The 16,358-nt window shown below is 38.4% G+C and overlaps 1 long non-coding RNA gene across 1 annotated transcript in view; it reads left to right on the top strand.

The window, feature by feature from the left end:
* LOC129213708 (uncharacterized) overlaps positions 1–15,932 on the top strand; it is a 36,426-nt gene extending 20,494 nt beyond the window's left edge. The window contains exon 3 of the long non-coding RNA XR_008579503.1: positions 11,995–15,932. This is a non-coding gene — a long non-coding RNA (uncharacterized LOC129213708). The remainder of the gene's footprint in view (positions 1–11,994) is intronic.
* Positions 15,933–16,358: the final 426 nt, after the last annotated feature.

Genomic DNA, 16,358 nt, shown 5'->3' with positions numbered 1-16,358 from the left:
TTCTTTGCTGAACATGTTATAGTAATAGCCCACTGAGACCTGTATTATTGGTGTCCTCTTGTTATTGAAGGCCAAATCCTGGGTTTGTTTCCCATACAAGGTAGTTCTATATATCAAGGATGAATACCCTGATACATAGGCTTGCTTTAGACACCCACATTTGGAAACAGTGATCTTAGAACTGTGTGAGGACCAGTGGCAGTGGTGAAATTGCAAACCAGGGATCAAGCTTATAAACAGTAGACACCAAGTGGGTAAATCAGATTCCTGTATGTTGATTTCCTGTTACTCAACTGGTAGGCAGAACTTTCCGAGTTGGAAACTGTAGTAGTTTAAGAGAAAGTAAAATGGGGTCACATTAGTCCGTACTCTCTCATGTTTTCACTCAAATGCATGAAGGAGGCTAAGCAAGAATTTCTGACATAACCATCACTCTGACTTTGGCTTGACTGAGTTGTCATGATCAAATGACTTCACTTGCCTGGTACGCGCTCCTCTGCTTTTTACGACCTTGATATCCCAGTTTATACACGTGCGCACGCTGACTTCCTCCAGGACACCACAACCCTTCCTGATAATTGCACTGCTAAAGCTACCCGCTGTGTTAAAGGTCAGCAGAAGGGCCTTAGCGGTGAAGTGGCACTTGCCTATCAAAATGCAAAATACTGGGGTGAAAGAAGTAAAACTCCACTATTATACGTTACAAAACTCGAGACATTCAAAGTCGAGTATATCATTCTCATGTTCCAATATCCAGAGAAGAATGTCACAGCATGACTCCATCCTCGTGACGGAGACTGAAAGAAGAATGAAAAATAATGCAAAGTTATCTCCTTCTTGTTAAAATCTATTGTAATCTTGTGTTCTTCCTCTGTTATTGCACTGAAATAAAGACATTTTAATCCCAGGGTACAACTGAGAGAAGCTCTGATCTTATAATTGCAAAACCTCCCGATCCGATATTTTAGAACTCAGAGTACTTGTCACTTATGAATATTCATACAGACCACTAAAAGAATTATATTCTGTCTGCAGTCACAGGCAGGAAGTGAACACGGTAAATTCTAAAGAGACAGCAATATTTTATGGAACACTTGTGAAATATTAAGGGCATCCACAACAAAATTCTTGTAGGAAAATGGTTCAGGAGAGGTACATGGAACAGTGATAGCATCGTCATGGAACACACCTTTTAGAGATAAACAAAATACAGGAATTCATCTCAAGTCTTAGAAAAGTTGGAATTCTTCAAGGTAACCTGATAATGTGTATGATTCTCTTACGTGCAGGAGTATCCATGCTGGTCAGGTGAGACATGGAATGTAAAAGTCTTATACAAACTTCTCAAGGAATTATCTGAAGAAGGAATTTACCTCCTGAAAGCCTGCCCTAAGGTTACAGTTAAGGATAGTTAAAAATGTGAAATATTTTACACTTGTATGTGTTCCTTCCTTTACGGTTAAGTAAACTGCAGAAGTCCTTGATGGCAAAATAATAAATGATTAAGAAGATTATTTTCCAGTGCTTTCTGACAAGTCAGCACTTTTATATAAAAAGGCCTAATCTCACCCCAGCAAGAAATGGACTTGTTCCAATGGCAGATGTACTAACCAATGAAGATACTCAGTGAGCTGGTTGGTTTGGAGGACTGACTTTCATCTGAAGTGCAAGAGTTCCTGTGTTCACAGTATTCCCTGAAGAAATGAAAGTGGCCTTTTATGAGTTCTTCCACTAATAAACATCTTAAAAATAGAGGTAAGGTAGTACTGAGACCTCTAAAACCAAAGGTTGATGGTAGCTTACCTGCTACCATGCTGCTGAAAGGAAGGGAGCCCTATCCCTCCACCCTCACCTCTCTTTCTATTTTTCCTTCTTTCCCTCCCTCCTCCTGGCAAGACAGTTGTTCCTCTCTTGCAGCAGCTCTGATGCTGCATTGGGCTTTTTTTTTTGTTTCCCCTTCTCATTAACACATCAGAAAACCACTCAGCTGATCTAATGGCTTTGCTTCTGCCATTTTAAGGGATTAAAGTTGCCTATGATGAAGTCTAGCAGGCTCCAAAGCCAGCAGAATTTTGTAAAGACCATAACTTCACAGTTGGTAGGGGACAGGACCTTTGTTTTCGGGCAATGCACAGACGTTAACTCATCTCTCTGCATCTCATGGGACTCTATTCTAAGACTGGAACTCTTTTCAAAATTGATGGGTGTTTTTCAGGCATGAAGAATCAAATTTTGTGACAAATATTGTTGTTTCGTGTGGCGGGAGAAGACAGACCAAATTGTCAGAGCAATAGTTGCTTTCTAAAAATCTTTATGAAAAGTGATTTCTGAAGTGAAAGACTGATGAAAAATATTTAATGGTCTCAAATAAAATTTACCATTTAAAACTCTCTTCTCACCAAAATGGGAAAGAAAAAAAAAGTTTAACGTGACCTCAAACTTTCCTTTTGTTTCAGACGTTTTCACATGTAGAAAAAGCAAAGGAAACTCCAGATTATCAGTGATTCAGCTCTGACCTCTGCCCGGGGGACTCCGGAACCACTACACCTGCCTCTCCTCTACATACCCTTGCTTGCAGTCTATGAGGCACAAGGCTGGAGTGATTTCAGGCTCTTTGACAGTGTCCCACTTTGTATGCATAATACTCTATTCTTTCATTGACTAAATGAAATCAGACTCCTGGCCACTACCGTGATGTCATCTGGCCCTGCTCCAGGCCAGTCGCATTCAGTTCATACAACTTCTCTGAGGGGTAGCTAGACCATCAGCAGGTGTAGATGTTTGCCTGTGTAGCTGAGTGTACCATCCAAGCCGCTGAGTTTTCTAGACTTCTGCAGATGACTTCTGCAGATGTCATCTTCCTCCCAGGAAAACGTGTTAATCCTTAGAACAAAATTTAAAATATTCTATAGAGATAAAAATAGGTACAAAAGAAGAAAAGTCATAAGCTTGATGCTTGATCAAGACAGTCCAGGTGTCTTGGAAGAAACTCTTGGGAGTTTTGTGGGTGAGCTGGAGTGTGAGAGGAAACATTTCTGGCTCTCTCACTGAGAGTAACACTTTCCATTTCTGAAATTATGTATGTAGACCTTTACTTTTCCTTTCAGTCCCTGCTACTTACAATACTTGATAGTTTATTGTATTTCAGTATGTTTTCCATCTTCTGCCTGGGTCTCATTTCCACAGAACAGCTTCAATTTAAGGAATTTTATTTCCATCCTTCTCCTGAAGATCTACGACTGCCAAAGGAATGCCTCTGATTATTTGCCCTGATCTTTCCTAAAAGTATCCATGCTGAGGTTGCTATTGTCTTGGTGCCTGCCAGATCCCCTCCCCAGGACTTCACTTTCCCTGGGGCATCAGACCTGAAAGTGTTCAAAGAGGGCAAAATTTGCTTCTTGGGAGCCTACAAATGCTTTAGTCTATGAAGACTAAAGACAAGACTAAAGACTGAAGACAAGTGTGTCTTCATGCACCAGGTGCTCAGAATCATATCCCATCTTGAGTTAAACCCATGAAAACTCATTAAAATCAATGGAGATGCACAGGGAGAAGTGAATAAGTAGTATTTAGCTCAGAAATGCTGGGCTCTCATCCGTAGGCTTAATAATCTATTGATAGAGTCATCCTGTGTTTCAAAGCATGCCAACACTTCCTATAACATGTTGTGATTGTACTGCGCTTTCAGCAAAGGTGGGTCGTGTGTTTAAAAATGACATTTGCTTTACCATTCTGCCTAAATTGTGGATAATGTTTTAATAAATGGTATTTTTTAAAAGAAATATATTATTTGATAAAATTATTACTCAAACTGAATTCCATCAAATTGTCACAGTTGTTATGTGCTTAAAAAGCTTCTGCTCCTCTATTATTAAGTGGTAAAAGATTATAATTTGATAAAAATGGATACTAAAATGACTGATTTTAAAAAGTATGTTTCAATAAAATTCAGCATAAAAATTCAAAGCAAAATGTAAAAAAAAAGATTTTCTTTATTATTTTAAATCTACACATTTTAAAATATTTCCGTGAACAAATGAATGTTGTAATAGAAGGTACATCACATGTACTACATACTCTTCAGTTTCCAGCACTCTCTCATTCACTTATATGATGATTCATCAGTCCATACTTATACACTATATACTTCTTTACTATAATAGATACAGCATTTACACTATAAACATTAATATAAGTGCAAAGGAGGTTGTGGTAGTGGAAGTTAAGACTTAGTACTTTGCAAACCCTCTTAGTCAAGGGCATTAGTTTTGAGGACATATATAGCTCCATCCCTGTAAGAGCTTTTTTTGCAGTTATAGTTGCATGACTGTGCTTTTCTAACACGACTAGTAAATATATTGCAGCTGATCTTTCTTGGACAGAAATTTAACCATAATGACCACTCTTTTTTTAACTCATAGTAACATGAGAATGCAAACTGCAGGAAGCTATTTTTTTCTTGTTAATTTTAAAATAAAATCAAACAATAAACAGATAGAGATCAGGCATTCAAAAGAGAATAATTTGAAAACTGAAGAATAAGATGCTTTGAAGGAGTTTAAAAACTAAGGACCTGAACTGCTTGTGAAAGAAAAGTTTCAGCAAATCGGAAAATCAGCAACATTGTAAATTGAATAGGAAATAGAAATGAGCTAAATAAGTAAACTACAGAAAAGAAGAAACAAAAAGAACAGCCTAGAAATGACCCATAGAATATCAGAGATAGTAATAATTTCTTGAATACTTGGTAAACTAACAGAAACCAAGAGTAAAACTATAAAAAGCTAGACTCTGCATATTTAGATTTGTTCCTCGTATGGTAAGATTGCTTTTATTAAACAAAAAAAAAAAAAAAAAGAAGAAGAAGGTGGCATTGGTCTGATCCTGGGATGTCAGTTCTTGTGCCAGGTGTCGTTCGCTGCGTCCAGGACAGAATTCGTGCCTCAAAGGATCCCATTGCACGTTCACTTGGTGTTTGGCGTTCGTGCAAGAGGTCATGTGAGTGCTTGAGTATGCTAGCGGCAGCTTGAATAAGAAAGATCCTACTACAAAACAAGATATGAGGAGTGACTGATTAGAGGAGTGCATTATTGTAACTCAGGCCGCTGCGCCACCAGCAACGCTAGCTCCAGCACTACCATCACAGAAACTGCTTCTTTCTTCACCCCACGGGTGAGCTGATCACACCAGACTCCAGTCAAAAGCAACATTTAATTCAAAGTACATATTTTTGTGCTTTAACAGGAGCCAAGTAAGAGAGAAATTTCAAGTTGCATTTCAGACTAAAACCGCAGCAGGGTCCTAACAGTGAAGTCTTCAGGGTATTGGGCCTATAAATAATAAATAAGAATGAAGAATACCATTGCAATACATTCCAAAAGAAGCTGATCTTCAGCACACTAGAAGCACAGTAGATTTTAATTTTGGAACAGAATAGGCAGCCTGAGGTCTTGATCCTATCTTAGAACATGCCAGTAGGCCAGGTACCATCACTTGAAACCAAGCTTGTGATCAGGAGTATAAATGTCAGATGAAGAGGCATGCCAAAGCGTGCAGCCCAGCCTCTAGGAAGCTGGAAAAAAAGCACTGGAAGGTAAGCGTGTGGTGTGTGACATTACGTTGGCCACGCCATGCAGCCTGATACCCATATGAGGATCTTTCACAGGTTATCCTTTCCATCACAACCCATTAATCATCTCATTCTGGTGACATCGCAGGGGACTGAGTGAAAATGCATACAAGTGCCATTGATCTTTTGTTAGGGAAATTATCTGTTGCCTTCCAAGGGTAAATTAAGATTGTTTACAGTGGGGGTGGGTGGGAGAGTGGTCAGCTGAGTATTTGACCGCAGTGTAAGGTAAAATAATATTCTAGAATGGGTAACAACATGTTTGGTGCACCTGGAATGTTATTTGAGCTGTTTAAATGATTTATTTTTCTCTTCACTCCCTAAATGAAAAATTGCATTTTAGAATTTCCAGACCACCTGAAATATAAAGTCCTTGAAAAAAAACAAGACAATTCCTTCCCCTTAGATTTGTCTGGTATGTATAGAAATATATATTTTTTAAAGAAAAAAAAAGTATTTAATTTACCTGAATTTTGTCTCTTTTAGGAAAAAAAATAAAACAACAACAAAAAAACCCCCAAAACAAAACCAAAAATTCAGAATGAAAACTTAGAAAAATATGTTTTGGAAATAGTAAAATTAGCTTAAATGTATTTGAGTTTTTCCTTTGTTTCCTCCCTGCAAACTACTTATCGAATTTCTATCAAATTCATAAATCCTGAAGTAGCTTTTTAAAAATAATTTGTTATTTTTGCCTATCTCTGCATGTAATGTCATCAGTTATTGATCATAAAAATACCAGATTTGTACATGAAGATTAGGGACTCATCACTTTTCCCCTTTTTTAAAAATAAATTTTCCAGTTGTTTGTGCTATATCATTCATTTCTCTCCCATCTACCCGATAATGATCTTGGATTTCTGGGTTCCAGTCAGACTCTCATGCTGACTAGCTATTGCTAATATTATTATTTCTTTTTGTTCTTGATATGTTATCTTGAGGTAATGTCTGCATTATTTCTGCTAAATATATTCTCTAGATTGTATCGCTGGAGTTCACGGAGTTCCCCTAAATAGTCATCAACTGCACAGAAAAACCTCTAACACCTTAATGCAACCCAAAGGCTAAAGATGAAGTTCTGACCTTAAAAAAAGGTATCTTTTTGACTAAGGACAGTACTTCACTCTAAAGGAGTTCTTGCTTGTTAATACAAACACAGGTCTGGTTTTACGGTAGTATTTATTTATGACTTCTTTATATCAAGGCTCTCTAAACTTTGCCTGTAATATAGTCTGTCACAGTTTCGCATAAAACCGTCTACCAGAAGGGATTGACATTAGTTATGAGAGAGAGTAGCAGCAGCTCTTTAGACATATAACTACTGTGCCATTTTGATGTAATTCAGTTTAAATTTCAAACATTTCTATTTAACATAATCAAGTGGTATGAAATCTTCTTTTAAAATGGCAAGTATACAGTACTAGCTCAATTGGCACTTAGCAACGGTCCTTTTACAATATGCACAATAGCTTCCAGCAGGGAGTTTTTTAAGGACCATCCTTTGAGAGCACAAACTCACACACGTACAATCAGGAGACATCAAGGTTCTATCTCCAGCTCCCCTTGAGATGTTATTTAGCTAATGCACAAATGTTACAGCTAAGCTGTTAGCCTGAAAAATAGAACAAGCAGATGTGTGCAGGTACACATCTTTTCTTTTTTTCATTCCAGGATAAATTCATATTATAATTTCACATAAAGTAACACCTAGAAAGGTGTAGTATGCAATTTTTAGTCACTAGGTGGATTTCTGCATTTAAATGCACCGTTGCAGTCAAGTGCCCCTTCTTGAATACTGCATTATATATTGGGAAAGCACCGTTGAGTGGGTATACAGCTACAGTCATTAGCGGATATTCTCTGGTTAAAGTGTTGCTGGAAAGATATAGCTCTATCACAGGCTTCCATCACCGGCAAATACTGCTATAAGCATAGCTATTTTATATCCAATGAAAAGAAAAGATCTGGCCCTGCAGCTAGCTTTCCTCGAGAGAGTCAAATCCTGGCAAACAAGCCCCTTGTCTCAACTGCAAACCTCCCATACTTATTGGTTGTCTTCCAAAAACTGTGCTGAACCATATAATAAGTTCAAATTTCATTAAGCCCAGGAGCAGAGGGAGTTTCTAGCATGCTGCTAAAATCATGGCATAATGTTCTGAACCGGATGATTGCATTATAATCTCATTCCAGTTGGGATCTTCTTTTCCTAATAGAAGGCTTTTAAATCCAAGATAGGAAAGTAAGAGGAACTCCAACACTGAAGTCTGCAACAGTATTACTAAATACATTGCTTAGAAGTTGTGCGCACGGAAAGAGATGATGACATTGATACCACTGTAGTAATTCTGTCTTGGGCGTAAGACTTCAGTATTGGCTTTAATTCTGTTCATATGGAAAGCTGCAACTGCGACATGGTAACACCATGGTGACAGCCCAGAGGACTATCTCTGCCTGATGGTAAATATATTTTTTTTTAACTAATAAGAAATATGACCCTTTAGTAAGAAGCCTTGATGACAGACTGACAGACAGATCATTCAACCTATTTTCTTCTAGTCAAGCGTTTTTTACCATAAGCACCTCAGAGTAAAATACAGTAGAAGAAAGACAGAGAAAACGGGCATACATTTTTAGATAGCATGAGCACATGTAAGGGGAGAATAGTGTTATACACTTGGAACAATGAATTAACAGTGTAATGGACTCTTTAAAAAGGTGCTCTTTGCTAGTGCCTAATTACAAAATCCATGGAAAAGCCTGGAAATCCATGAAAGCAGGAATAAATTCTGGTTTATTTTTTAATTATTTTTAAATCATAAAATAATATAGATATGAGTTAATGAAAGAACTTGTGAAATCATGTTGGATTTTTACTGTTTGATTGGACGGGTGTTGTGGTTTAACCCGGCAGGCAGCTAAAACGATCACACAGCCGTTCGCTCACTCCCCCCGCTCCCAGTGGCATGAGGGAGAGAATCAAGGAGAAAAATAGTAAAAGTTGTGGGGTGAGACAAAGACAGTTTAATAGGACAGAAAAGGAAGGTAATAATAACAACAACAATAATAACAATAAAACAAAACAAGTGATGCACAGCACAATTGCTCACCACCTGAAGCAGATGCTCAGCTAGTTCCTGAGCTGTGCTGCCTCCCAGCCAATTGCCCCAGTTATATACAGAGTATGATGTCATGTGGTATGGAATACCCCTTTGGTCAGCTGGCGTCAGCTGTCCTGGCTGTGCCCCTTCCCAGCTTCTTAGGTACCCCACGCCTCCTCATTGGCAGGGCAGTATGAGAAGCTGGAAAGTCCTTGACTGCTTGGCAACAATTAAAACATCAGTGTACTATCAACATTATTATCCAAAATCCAAAACACAGCACTATACCAGCTGCTAGGAAAAAAATTAACTCTATCCCTCCTGAAATCAAGACAAGGGGGGAAAAAACAATTTTTTTCCAGTCAAAACGTTTGCTTAGATATTTTCTAATTCAGTGTTTTGATTTGTTCATTTTGAAATTACATTTCAAACTTAAATATACTTTTGTTTAATAAAGTGAACGTCAAAAATTCTCTAAACAAAAATGAATATTTTTATGGTTTAGACTTTTTTTTTTCAAACCTGCAGAAGCCATTGAAACTTATATTGTTTCAGTTTTGGATCAAAGTAATATATTTTCTCTCAATTATTAAGTTCAGACAGTGAATCAAAGAATCAGTGATGTGCACATCTCTGACTATAGGTACTATTATAGGCTTCAGTTGGATTAGGATCCTCTCAATCCAATCTATTAAAAATGCCTATGTTCTAAATCTGCATGATTTACCTGCTGAATAACAAAACAGAAGACTCTTTTTTTTTTTTTTTATTCTACTGTCAAACTATCAGACACTCTAAAGATTGGTGATCGTCTGAAATATTTCAGGTTGGCCGTTGTGACTATTCAGGTGCAGGAACAGCTGATATTATAGCCAAATTTTTGTATGGCCATCTTGAGGCCCACAGCAAAATTTGCTCTTCCCCACTCCCAGGCTCTGGTTTACAGTATAGTCCTGGGCCATGAAGCCAACATATTAGGTCCCTAGAGTCACCCGGGTTTACAGAGGGTCTTTATCTAAAAGACTGATGATGAGAGTGCACATTTCCCCACTCATGGGAAATGTTGATGGTTGATAGTGGCTCACTGGCCACACCAGTTTGGGAGTGGTTATCTCTCCCCATAGGTGTCATCTACGTGGGCACAGCAAAAAAGCAAGACTGACACACTGTGGTGCAAGAGTAGAACATCATTTTTAAACCTCTCTTAAGTGTTTTCTTTTGACCACTCTGGTTGCCTAGGTAAAGTGGAACTGGTAAAGTCTGCTGGAGAATTCACTTGCCCCAAGGCCCAATATTTGATTTTCATGGTTTGTCTTTGGGGTGTTTTAAAGGACTTTTTTTGCTTCAAAATCCAAAGTGCAACAGTCTACAAAAATTGGTGACAAGTAGCAGATTGTCCTTTTTTTTTAACAGAATCATGTTATAATTACAGCCAGTTAAAAAAAAAATAATCTATAACTAGCTCCAAACTAATTCTTGGCTACTCTACAACTAGAAAAGGCCTAACTAATTTTAAACTATTAAAAAAATCATCTGGGCAGACAAACCTCCTTGCCAAGTTTTAGGTGGATAGGATCCAGAGTGGCTGAGATATTAAATGTGAAAACTCAGTTCTTACAGTTGAAATGCCAAACTACAACATCACGACTCTGATGCTATAACTTTTAAGAGAGCTAAGTGGTGTAATTCTGTACATAATTATTTCACTCATGAGCAAAAAGGCTTATTACTCATAAGCAGACCTTTAAGTAAGTTATAAGGGCTATTTCTTCAGAAACATATGCCATTCATATGACCAAACAAGATTATGCTTTGCAGTTATATATATATCACCATTTTTTGGACTCACTGCCTAGTGCAATATCAACAGATTTTGAAAGTCCATTGGTTATGGCCTCAAAAGATACTTAGTAAACTTTTATTTATCTACATTAAATCCACTAAGGGAACAAAGGCTAAATAAAACTTTTCTCACCACATATTTTTTTTTTTTATTTCTGTCTTTATCGTGGTTATATGCAGCACAGTACCTGGCAGAGTACCAAGGGCTAAAACTCAGCTTTCTCTGATGTTGGTATACTAGCAGCTTAAACAGCAGTTTCCCTGCCAATTTAAACTTTTACTTTTTAATGAAGAATTTAAACCAGAAAAGTTAAGCATTCCTTGGGTTTGCTCTTTACTAGGAAGTAAGTTTGAATTGGCACTGTGATTGCTAAAGCTCTTCTTTAAAATCTTATTGAACCAAAACTAGAAATTCTGTTTAAATCCTTGTAGTCAGCTGAGGACATAAAATACCAAAAGAGCAATAAACAAAATAAAAAACCCCCAAACAAATATATTTTACAACTTGGATTTTGGAGAAACAAGCTCCTCTTTCATTTCTTATTTATTAATTTTAAGTAAAATCATTCAGGCCTAACTCATAAGAGAAATTCCCCCTTTGAGGGTGACCTCAAATCTCTCTCAAAATATACAGCAACATAAAATATACACAGAACATTTTATTCCTATACCTGCGCCATCACAGGAAGATTATTTCCGGTCTCTGAAATAACACTGCAGACTTCTGGGGTTTTCTGTATATTTTATGTTGAGGAGCTCCAGAAGCTTTCCCTGGTTGTAATAGGTCTCCATGAGCTGGCTCAGTTTACTGCTCTCTGAAGGGGAAGAGGAGGCACAAGAGACTTTGTGATGCCCTGGAGCAACATGTAAAGAAACTTGTCTTCCTTCACCTCTCCTTCCATATATACTCTACATATTCTGTTGTTGGGTTTGGGCCAAATGACCAAAACAGTCTATGGGGCAGGACTGTTGTGCACAGTTGTGACCTTGCAACTGCTGTTCCTAGTTGCTGACAACTGTGGGACTGCTCCTGAGGCCTTTACAAAAGCTGCAGTATTACCTGGACACGGATCACATACGGTGTGGCCTGCTGCAAATGAGACAGCCGTCTATCGTCCTATCTAGTAAACAGCTTGGTCCAGCTATTAGTGCAAGAGGAGATGCCTGAGGCTGTGGTTATCTTGAGGCACTGGGTGTTGTCATATTCTGGACGACAGCAGGTTCCCAGAAGCTGAGCTGCCTTGCCTCCAGCAGGAGTTAGATGCTGTAGTACCTTGAGAATCTCGGCTATTACAACTACTCAGAGCTTAAATTTAAACACATGCTTACTTACTTAACTGGCCTTGATGATATTTGTCATATCTAGGGATGGGCTTATCTTCAAAGGCACTGAACTTTTATAGCTTTCATTTCTTTGTGTTACAGGTGCTTCGCGCTTTAGAGAAGAAGGCATACTTGCTCAGCTGTTTATTTCCCTTCCATCAGACGATGAACTGGGCATATGGTGATGCTGAAATCATGCCTGCAAAGTGTTTGGAGATATTTGGGAGCAAGGTTGCAGAAAACTGAGAAGTATTAGATTATGTTTACTTTTCCAGAACTTATGAAATGTTTTTTTGATTTTCAATACATCTACTAGTGAAGATTTAACTGTGTTGTCAGTGGTCCCATGCACCTTTTTGTGGGAAGACTTGCAGTTCATTAAAAAAAAAAAAAAGAAAAAAAAAAGACAAAATCACTGGAACTGCAACATAACTGCAGCAGCATCCGCGCTAACCTAGACCACCACGCACATGTCCCTCAGAGCTTAGTCCTCATTGGAACCATGGCTAATTAACAACTCTCAGCTGTTGTGATTACCAGATATTTGGAATTAAAATTGTATCCAGGTTGATTTTTGGATCCTGTGTCATCAGATACTTGCTGTGTTGAAATGGCAGTTTGAACAGGCTTTCAGAAACAAAGCATTGTATAGTGCTAGGTACAGTTCCTTATGTTCTATGAAGACAGAGAGAAACACTTAGGCTTCATGAGATGAGATAGAGTGGAACTGACTTAGTTGAAATGAATAGGAGTTTTGGCTCCCTAGAAGATGTGAGAGTTAAATACAATGAATCCCCTGAAGAGGTGCTGGGGAATTTGACCTCAATTGGTTCTTTGAAGAAAGTGTAAAAAAAGCTTTATGCAGTATATCTTCTCTGAACAGTTAAGAGGTTCTCCTCCCTTCATGCTCACCATACTATTAGGAGCACAAAGGGATGGCCTTTTTCAGGGGGAGAACATAGCAATTTTATTTCTCAGGAATGGGCACCAAGCACAATCAGCACCCTTGAGAATGAGGCTGAAAGCCCCAAACTGTGATGACGCCCTTGCAGAAAATGACTCTCCATATAGATCCCTGAGATCTACATGACTATGCAACCAGATACCATCAGATATCTGATCTATTTTGGTTGAAAAGGGACCTTCCTGCAAACATATGCAAAAATGTGTAGCTATTCCACAAAGAACTGCTTCTCTGCTTAAGTTCTGCCTTGAAATTTCTCTTTATCTGTGGAAGAATTAAGCACAAGGTTGGGTCGTTCAATGTGGACTGTTAACTCAATGCTCAAAACCAAGACAAACAGTGCAGGAACAGGATGAAATATGTTCTGAAGCATTTTTGTCAGTCAAACCCAGGTAATACACATTACAGATTTACATCACAAGGGAATAACCACTGTGTACTTGAGATCACCACAGAAAAAGGAAAAAAATGTAATAAGAACATTTCTGTTACAGTGAGTTCATCGCTGTGTAATTTTCTAACCAAAATGACATCCACAACCTTCCAAGATAAGCATGTCTCCAAAATGTCTTCTCTCCTGAAATCTTCATGTGCATCCAGCATTTCTCTAAATTCTAGTGGTGTAAGAAAAAAGGGTACCTAGCTGTCATTTGAGGGTTTATTCCCTCCATCTGCATCCCTTCGCATCATGAGCTGCATTGACAGCTTTGGTTAACTTGGCTGCTCCCTCCTTAATCCATAGGAAACCTAAGCTTGGCCAATGTTTTGCTCAGTGTGGTTTGTTCCCTCTTCCTTTTCCATGAAGGCTCAACTTTCCTCGCTCACATGCTAAATAAGCTGGAGGAGCCTGTGTTAGTCCCTCACAAATCTGCATGGGAGGGAAAAGAAGAGACAAGAAGGTAATGGCAAACCAGCCACAAATCCTGGTCCATGACTATAGATCCACAGAGCAGGTGGCTTATGCAATGGATGCCTTTGTGTTTCCCCATGCAGATGATTTGGTAGCACATGACTAAACCCTGAGTGCAGACACATGGCTCCAGAGACATTTGCTCAGTTTATGGAGTGAGGGAAAAAAGCAGAATATATATTTCAGAACATATTAGATATTTCTGAAATACTTGATGGTACATATACTGTGTGTTTAGTACATGCATTATGTCTCAAAGTATTCATGCATGGATATTTACTTTTATTATTTATAGACCAGTTACAACACCAAGCCCACTTCCAGGCATCAAGAATAAACCTATATTTCACAGCTATTTTTATAACCGATGGTAAATCTTGTAGATGGTGTGACTACTGTGAAAGTTATCTGACCTTGAGCAAGAAGAAAGCCTCTCAGGAAGACTTCTATCCCAGAAATCATCAATATGTGCCTGAAAATGGTTGCTTATTTGCAGCCAGCGACAGTTTGGATCTACCATAGGTTCCTTATTTAAATGAAAGAACACGCATGCTTAACCCATATATCTCAAAGCCAAAAATACTTCCTTTCACAGTGGATTGAGCAAGGTGTGGGGCCGGCAGTTTTTGGAAAAGGCTTCATTGCGGTTCTTCAAGAAATGTACACATCAGCATTAAACAGCCACATCCGACTAAAAGACCAACATCAGGAAGAACCCCAGTACTGTATTCTGCAGTTTGTACCACACCGTATGCTTGCGCTGCCCAAAAATGTTCCATATGGCTCTCTTTCCCTGGTGCCAATGACGCTTTAAGGAGCCAGAAGACTCGGCCAGTAAAAAAGAAGCCAGTTAGGAGTACCAGAGACTAACAGATGTTAAAGTTGGGAGAAACCATCACAATAATCTATGATATTCAGCCCACACAAAACAAAGAATTTTCGCAAGGCTATCTGTATGGTCTCAATGTGTAATTGCAAAAACTAGAGACACATAAGTATTTTTCAAGTAATTAGCACCTGGAATGATACCACATTTCAGTAGTTAGAGGTTGTGCCTGTACAGTTATGTATTATAGTCCTTTCTCGGGCTCTGAAGGCAAAGTGGATGTCATGTCCGTGTGCCTGAATCTTCTTCCTCCCAAAACAGGGTGCCTACATGGCACATAGCAGATACTGCTCCTGAAAACCTCCTGAACCTCTGCATTGTCCGATGGTGATGGTGGGCCACAGAGTGTGTGAGCAGCCTGACCAGTAATGGTCCAGCACACTGACCTATGCTGCAGACCCAAGCATGAATGCAATGAGATCCTATTAGATATACAGCAGAAAGAGTGGTTTTTTGACAGACTTTAAAGTTTGGCTTTTTTATAGGAACAGTCTGAGCATAAATGGGAGTGTTGGACAAATGATATCTAGGCTATATATTATGCAAGGAAAACTCTAAAGTCTGAGTGAATATTTTGGTTTCAGATCCCATCATGTTGGAATGGTGACTTGTACCATTCAACAGAAATGCATGTGTGTGTGTATATATATATGTATGTATATGGAATGCTTATTCAGATACAGTGTTAAGGTGACTGATTTCTAGATAATATCTGCTGTGAGGCAAATTCTTTCTAATCATGTAGTAGGTCCACTGGCTCTGCAAGTACTGGTCAGAGCTAGGTTAAAAAAAAGTATCAGATGGGGCAAAAAAGGCAAATATTACAGGAATTCTTTACTGATCTCTACTGTAGTTGTAGTATATTGAAGCTCTAGAGGGTTACTTTGGCTACTCAATCTGGGATATCGAGCACAAAGTGCTAGACCCTATCTTAGAAAAGTCTTCTATTTTTCTATGAAAAAGGTTCTAGCTTTGAGAATATAAGAACATAAAATTTCCTATGCATCAGAATAAGCAGCCATGTAATCCAGGATCTCTCCTCTGAAAATAACTAGACAGGGACTTATGAAAAAAACATCCATGAGCAGGGAATGGTCTGTGATGATGGTTTTGGAACCTTTTCCTTGTCTTGCAACTCATGGTTGGGGGATTTCCGGAGCAGGAGGCAGTAGGTACATCACTATGGTCAAATGGATCTTCATTTCAAGAATCTATCAGATGTTTTTATGGGTTTGTTAGAGTTTTTGCCTTCACATTATCCTGTGGCAATGAGTTTCCTGATTTAATTATGTATTAAATAAAAGAGCATTTCCTTTGGTCTTTTAAAAGTCTGCTGCATCTCTTTGCTTTTTATGATACCAATCATGGTCAGCAATCGTTCTGTATTCCCTTTCACCATGCCATTTATGACATGGCGTACTCCTTTCCATTGCATTCTCTCTTTTCCTACTCTGGCCTGTCTCCCTTACATGAAATTCTTCCATACCTATGGTCATCATCTTCATTTTGTATGTCACTTTTCTTGTTCTTGCATTTTAGCCTTTTTTGGGACAAGGCTGCACACACAGTAGGTGAAATAATTATAAGTTACATAGTATAAAGTATAAAGATAATATTTTCTGAAGGTTGCGAAAAAGGTTAAAACACTGATTTGTCCACTGTGGAGCAAATAGGAACTATTTCTACAGATAGAAATACTTATTCTA

This window comes from Grus americana, chromosome 1 (assembly GCF_028858705.1).
Source record: "Grus americana isolate bGruAme1 chromosome 1, bGruAme1.mat, whole genome shotgun sequence".
Classification (NCBI taxonomy): Eukaryota; Metazoa; Chordata; class Aves; order Gruiformes; family Gruidae; genus Grus; species Grus americana.
This window is presented reverse-complemented; position numbering and strand designations above follow the sequence as displayed.